This window comes from Pinus tabuliformis, chromosome 9, assembly GCF_031772625.1.
Source record: "Pinus tabuliformis cultivar Carrire ecotype Pingquan chromosome 9, CPIR1, whole genome shotgun sequence".
In the NCBI taxonomy this organism is placed as follows: Eukaryota; Viridiplantae; Streptophyta; class Pinopsida; order Pinales; family Pinaceae; genus Pinus; species Pinus tabuliformis.
The window spans coordinates 357,274,443-357,281,738 of record NC_142307.1 but is presented as its reverse complement, the minus strand read 5'-3'; positions in this window follow the sequence as shown (position 1 = coordinate 357,281,738).

The following is a 7,296-nucleotide window of genomic DNA, read 5'->3' as shown; positions in this document are numbered from 1 at the left end:
GGAAGGTGAGGCATTAGCCTCTCAGTTCAAAATGGACTTACCCTCATCACATGTGTGGTGTCATCGATGATGGGTTGTGTCTAGTATCTTGACAGTGGAGCCTCATTCCACATGACCGATGATAAAAATTTATTCAATGCCTTGGAGGAGAAAGACCTCAAGATGTGCATAGAGATGGGTGATGACGAAAGGTATAGTGTTTCAGGAGTGGGCACGGTTGCTTTTTAGAGGGAGCATGGAGCTCCTCTCACCTTCACAAATGTGATGTATGTGCTTGGACTGAATAAGAACTTGGTATTGGTCGCGATGTTGGATGAAAAAGGCTACGATGTTGTCTTCAGTAAAGGAAAGGTGTTCCTAAGACACATAGCCACGGGTCAGACCAAGAGGATAGGGATTCGAGTGAAGAATGTCTATAAACTAGAGGTAGATGATTGTGTGGCATTGAGTACGAAAGCAGAAATGGTGCAAAGCCAAGACATTGGCGAGTTGTGGCACAGGCGGTTGGGCCATTTGCATCATGGGGCGTTGAAGATAATGCAGCAGATATCTATAGGACTTCCCAAAGGTAAACTTGAGCAAGTTGACACATGCAAAGGTTGTACCTTGGGAAAGTACACCAAGACTTCCTTTCATGATCGAGACAGTTGAGCATAGGCTATCTTAGAGTGAGTTCATACTGATTTGTGTGGACCATTCTCGATGACATCCACAACAAAGTAAAGGTATTATGTGATTTTTATTGATGACTATTCTCGTAAATGATGGATTTATTTCATGCAGAAGAAGGACCAAAATTTCACAAAGTTTTGTGAGTTCAAAGCTTTGGTCGAGAAAGAGTCAGGGAAGAAGATCAAGGCCTTGAGAAGCGACAACGGTGGAGAATATGTCTCTCAAGAGTTTAAGGACTTCTGTGCAGCAGAAGGAATTAAACGAGAGTTGATGGCACCTCATAACCCACAGCAGAATGGGGTGGCCTAGAGGAAGAACATAACTATTGTAGGGGCAACACAGTAAATGTTGCATGAAAAAGGCCTACCACTTCACTTGTGGGCTGAGGCATGCAACACAGCGGTCCATTTGTAGAATAGAAGCCCGCATCGCTTACTTGGGATGAAGACACCAGAGGAAGCTTTCTCCGGTAAGAGACCAGATGTGGGTCACTTCAGGATCTTTGGCTCATCGGTATATTGCCATGTGACAAAGGATGCACGGAAGAAGCTTGAGCCAACAGCAGAGTTGGGGATATTTGTGGGGTACACTGATACACCTCACAACTATCTTGTGTACTTGCCTACCAGTCGGAGGACAATGGTTTGTAGAGATCTCAACTTTGATGAGCAGAAGGCCATGCGAGTTTCCCTTGAGAGGGAGATCCAACTATAGGTTGTGGAGGAACTATTGGTTCCTAAGGAGGAGGAGCCTCAGACAGATGTGGAGCAGCCACATGCAAAGGTTCTAGGAGTGGAGACATCTACTCAAGCAGAGTCTTCCAGAGATGGACGGAAGCGCACAAGTGAAGCTGAAAAATTGTTGGAGGATGCGAGAGAGAATGTGGGAGCACCATCTTCTCAGCACAGACAGAGGAGGTCACCTGAGAGGTACACAGGATACATGGCCCTTGCTGGGAAATGTGTTGAGACCGAGCCATCTTCCTTTGAGGAAGCAGTGCAGCAATTGATTTGGGTTGATGCTATGGTGGAGGAGTATGACTCCATAGTTCATAACAGTGTTTGGGATGTCATTTCGAGACCGGAGAACAAGTCAGTTGTGAGCTCCCGTTGGCTTTACAAGGTAAAGCAAGCTGTTGATGGTAATGTGGAGAAGCATAAGGCAAGATTTGTTGCCCATGGCTTTTCACAGGTCGAGAGGATCATGTTGCTACAGTATATTTCGACAGAGGAGCAAGATGCTGACATTTTGACAAAGGCATTGTCAAAGTGTAAATTCGAGTTCCATAGAGACAGGATCGGCGTCGCAGATAATCCCTTTCTTGTTGAGAGGGAGTGTTGAAATATGGAAACAAGAATATTCCAATTTAATTTGTCCTTGAATTAAATTGTGAATTAAAATCGAATTTAGTCTTAACAGCTACTTGGAAATAATTAATTAATTTATTTTAAATTAATTAGTTGGAGAAATTCAAGTTAGAAGTCTTTCTGAAGTCATGCAAGAGTTATCCCTTAATTTAAGGAGATAAGATTGAGTTATATTTGAGTTGTAATTAGTTAACTCAGTTTATTGAGTTAAGTCCAATTAAATTAGTTCCAAACTGTTTGAGGAACTAATAGTGAGTTAATAGTCAGTTGATGCATTAATGCACTCAACTAGTGCTACTCTAGTTAACTGAAGATTCCCTCATTAGAAACTCATGCATGTATATTCTGAGAAAGACCCAGTTGAGATTAATGTCAAGGATAGTGTACTATCAGTTGCATGTGTTTTCTCAAAGAGAAAACTCATGTATGCAGTCAAGGATTTAATCCTTGAGGATTGCGCAGTTTTGGAAGAGGTTTTCCACTTGGTAATAGGAGAATCATCCACAAGGAACAACACAAGGAAATAGGAGCTTGGAGTGTAGAGAGGAAGGCTGGAGAGAAGCTAAGATTTCCCGTGAGCATCTGTGAGGATTGTACTGAGAGTTGGCTAGCTATGAGAGCTAAGGCTTTGTATAATTCCTATGTATTTCCACCATGTATGATAATACAATAATGTGGGGTTTTTAGCTAAGGCTTTCCCAAAAGTATTTTCAAGTGTATTGTGACATTGATTCTTCTTCTTATGGTTATATTGTTCAGCTCGATCTTTAAGCTTCCGCAAATTGATAGTAGTAGGTTATAATATTATGCTTTGATTTATATTGCATTATCAGGTTAACCTACACAGATTTTCTACAGGGAATTTGCAAATCCGTTGCTCAAAAGGCGAAACTTACCTCGCCATTGGGTTCCCCACGAAAATTTGAGAAAAATGACTGTAAACTTGATAACATTATGATAATGTAAAATTTTACCTCCTAGGGAATCTTTAAGCATCTTAAGATTCTCTGCAAGAACTATCTTGAAAAGCATGCTGGGATAGTTCTACCTCAGCACTGCAAATCATGGTTCTGCTGCACGGAACTCCGCTCTTGGCACCTCTGTTCCGTTTCGTTCATGTTTCCAATCCGTTCCCCATTCTCCCCCCTCGCATATGAGAAAATAAAGGTATAAATATATTTTTGTGGACAGATATTACAATGAGATCCCATTGATGCGTTGGTTAGGGCATTGGCACCAAGGCGAGAGGTCGGGGGATCAAATCCTGTCCCCGCCAAAAATACATGCGGCGCGTTATAATTTTGAACAACAGTTATGGCAACGTATTAATTAACAAAGTTTGGTTATTGTGATGTTGTGAGGGTGCCCTGGAGGAGGGCCGGCCACACTGGTCGAATGGGTTCAAGCCCCGCAGCCCTCGGAATTGACAAGTGGCATCTGAGGAGGGTGTGCTTCGGGTCCACCGGAGGTGGCCCACCCAATATATATATATATTCCGTTACACGATCGTTGGGTCCGATGGAGGTCATGGCCCGTTGGCCCATTTTTTTAATTAAATTTTTAATATATGGTTTTATAGGTATTCCATCAGATAGAGGTGGCAGGGGTCATGGCCCGCCACCTATTTTAATAATTTTTTTTGTTTTCATAGAAAACCAATGGTTGTTTTCAAATTTTTTGAAAATAAGGGATATTGGGAAATTTAAAGAGGCAACAATTGTTGGTCAAGGTTGTCATTGATGTCAATATGACATTATTGGAGATGGCAAATATTCTTGTGATACATGCCCTAACCTCATGCAAACCCTAGGAGAAAAACCTAAGCATGAAGATGATGCATGATCTAATGATGGATGAAGAATTCCTTACCATTAAGCCCTCCTTGGTACATGCATGCATTATAATGACAATATGATGTTCTAGCCTTGTCGAAGATGCTTATGATGCCCTTAAGATACATGAATGGAAGCCTATGTGTAGGGAACTCTAAGCCTATGAAGAATACCTTCACATACATGAAGTCTAACCCTAAGATGTCCATTAATGTCAAGCCTTGAAGGAGCCTTTAACCTTAGATGCCATAATCGTAAAATTTTGGAGGCCTAAAATCTATGAGCCCTAGCACTATCCAAAACATAAAATCCTAAGGTTGCCATGGATAAATTAATGATGAATGTTCAAAAAAAATAAATTTATTGATGAAAAATGACCTAATTTAATTGTGGAATTGGCATAGGCTTGTAAAGGATTTTTTCCTCTTTCTAACGAGCTATTACACGCCCCCTAGCTCCCTACCATTGAAGAGAAAATGATTTTTTAAGTTAAAATATTATATATATCTTATCCTAGCCGACCTAAGCCGACTTGTGTAGGCTGACATGTCTCATTAAGGGACGTGTCTTTTCATGTATGATCAAAACTAGTATATATATGACATCTAGACTTGACATTCCATCATCAAAATTACGGTGAAAAACACAAAATTCAAACAAGAATCATAGGAGCAAATAAGAAGCCCAGTTTGTAGAGAAGGAAAAGGTATAAGAGGCTGAGGAAAAGAAGAATACAAGACTAAGGCAGAGCTTAAGAAGCATTTCTAGAATATTTTTGGGATAATTGACCTCTGCAACTCTGTAATTTCGGGCCCCTGCAACTCTGTAATTTCAAACCCCTGTCACCTTGATTGCAGACCTCGGTTTTTGTAGAAATAAAGCTTGAATTTCTTCTATTGGAACAGACTTGATCTTGGAAAACAAACCACAGTCTTCTGCACTGAATTTCAGTCTCATAAATAGTGACCTAAAGCAGCATTTGTATATCCTTTTGGGCATATTTTTTTTGCGATTTTGGATCAGTCTTTTAAAGCAATTTTTGAGAAGGCTTGGAACAAACCTATGGCAGATTTTTGAAGGAATTCTTGGGCAGTCCTGTAGCTTATCTTTGTTGTGGACTATCACAGAAAAGAGTGAACAAAAAGGCTTGGACTACAACTGTGGACAGGTGTGAGTTTGTTGTGGGTGTTTTGGAGTTGTTGTAGGGTGGTATAGTTGTAGGAAGAAGGCCAAGCTGCTACAACCTGTTGGGAAACAATTGAAAGGCCTTGAAACAAGGTTGTAGGGTATTCTAGGAGCAGTGAGTAGAAGCAACATCATCTTGGAGCAAGGTTGCAGCTGTGGAAGGACTGGTTGGGCAAGTTTAAGAGGGTTGTAGCAGTGGGTTACTAGCCCTAACCAACAACAATAATTACAACAATAAAACAGACCTACAAGCCTACCTTATGAGTGGATCTATTCAGATTTGGGTCAGACTTAATTGATATCTTGTGAATCAGATTTGTTGACACTTTTGAGCATATTTTTGAGGGGATTCTTAAAGCATCTTATTGAAGAATTGATGTGCAGACTTGAGAGCAGCCTTTGAGCATTGGAGTAGTTATTAAACTTGTAGCAGTCCTCTTGAAGAATCCTTTGAAGAATTGATTAGAGGCCTTGTTGAGTCACATTGAAGATCTAATATTTTGGAGAGCTCTTGGGGCAGCGTGTGGAAAACCTTCTTGAATCATAGCTTGAATATTTGTAAAAGCAACTTGATTATTTGAGAATATTTTGAAGCAGTGAAGACACCTTGTAGTAGCTGATTTTGAAGGTGCACTTGGAGACATGATGCTTTGCTGAAGCCCTCATGGAGTAACCTTGAAGATCTTTGTTTGGGCACCATGAAGAGTTGTGGTGACACCTTCTGAGAAGACAAGGTTGTCATTGATGAAGTGATTTGGAGAAGGCATTGCTGAAGAGATTGACAGGGCTCGGTGAAGAAGACATTGGGAGTCATGAAGTACAACTAAATATATCTTGATGAAGTAAAGCAAGGGTTGGAGCCCAAGAGGCTAGAGCCTTGAAAAAGACAAGGTTGGTGCCTTGGAGGATAGGGTTGGAGCCCTAGAGGATCAAAGCCCTCAAGGAACTAGGTAGGAGCCTGAACCAGATATAGGGATGGAGCCCTTGAGGTTGGTGCCTCAAAATTGACAAGGTTGGAGCCTTGGAAGTCTAAGTTGGTGCTTGGCAAATATAGGTTGGAGCCTAGAAGATTGAGGATTGGTGTCCTTGGAGTTGGTGCTCCTAAACTCAAGGTTGGTGCCTTGGATAAGATAGGGTCGAAGCCCTAGAGGTTGGAGCCTCACTAAAGTCCAAGTAGGTGCTTGGCACATCCCAGGTTGGAGCCTGGGTGTCTTCATCAAGGGTTGGAGCCCTACCCATATTGTACTTGATTCATTATAAATATTATATTAATAAAAGCGTTTACTTCTATTGTTCATTTTTGTGTTCTAAATATAAGTGATCTAACTGGTAAAAGTAACAATTGAAAAGAAACACTGATTCACCCCCCTCTCAGTATTTCCAACAATTGGTTTTAGAGCCAGTACCTTCACTCAAAGCCTAACAGCTTGAAGGTTGATCATTAGAACACAAATGGCGAAGGAAAGGATGAAAGCCTCCAATCCTCCTAAAGATGTGTCTCCCTCAACCACCGAATTGAAGTCAATCAATTTGTGAAGGCTCCATTGTTCAATGGAAACTTTGATATATGGGAGGCAAGAATGAGGAATTTCTTAAAGACTCAAGGCATTGAAGTCTGGAAATCGGTGATTACTAATAGCATGATGGATGGAGAATCCAAGGGACATAATACAAGAGCAATGAAAACAATCTTGAATGGGATACCTGATTCTATGAAGGCCAATTTTGAAAAATGTTCGTCATCAAAAGGCATATGGGATAAACTTCATGATGTTCACTCAAAAGGAGCATTGACAATGATCTCTAATCAAGAAAATGATGGAAAACAAGAAGAAAATCCGGATCCCATCAAGGACGCTGAAGATAAGAGTGATGGCATCAAGGCTAAAGAATACCTAGAAGATGAAGAGAATGAATTTTTTTTTGAAGATCTCCTCACTAAACTTATGGCTGTGATGGAAGAGATTAACAATTTGAAAAATGAAAATGAGGAACTTAAGAAGAAAGCGCAAGTTGGTGACCAGGACAAGACAAGGAAGGAAGTTGACCTTATTAAGCTTCTAGTACAAGAAAGAGATGAAGAGCTTGCCAAGCTCAAGGAGGAATTTCATCAAAACAAGAGAAAGCATCATGAAGAAGTCATATCCATGACAAATCAATTGGATAAGGCAAGGAAAAGGGAAGAAACTTTGTCAAGCCACCTTGAACAAAGACTCAAGAGTTTAAACAAACTTGAAGCA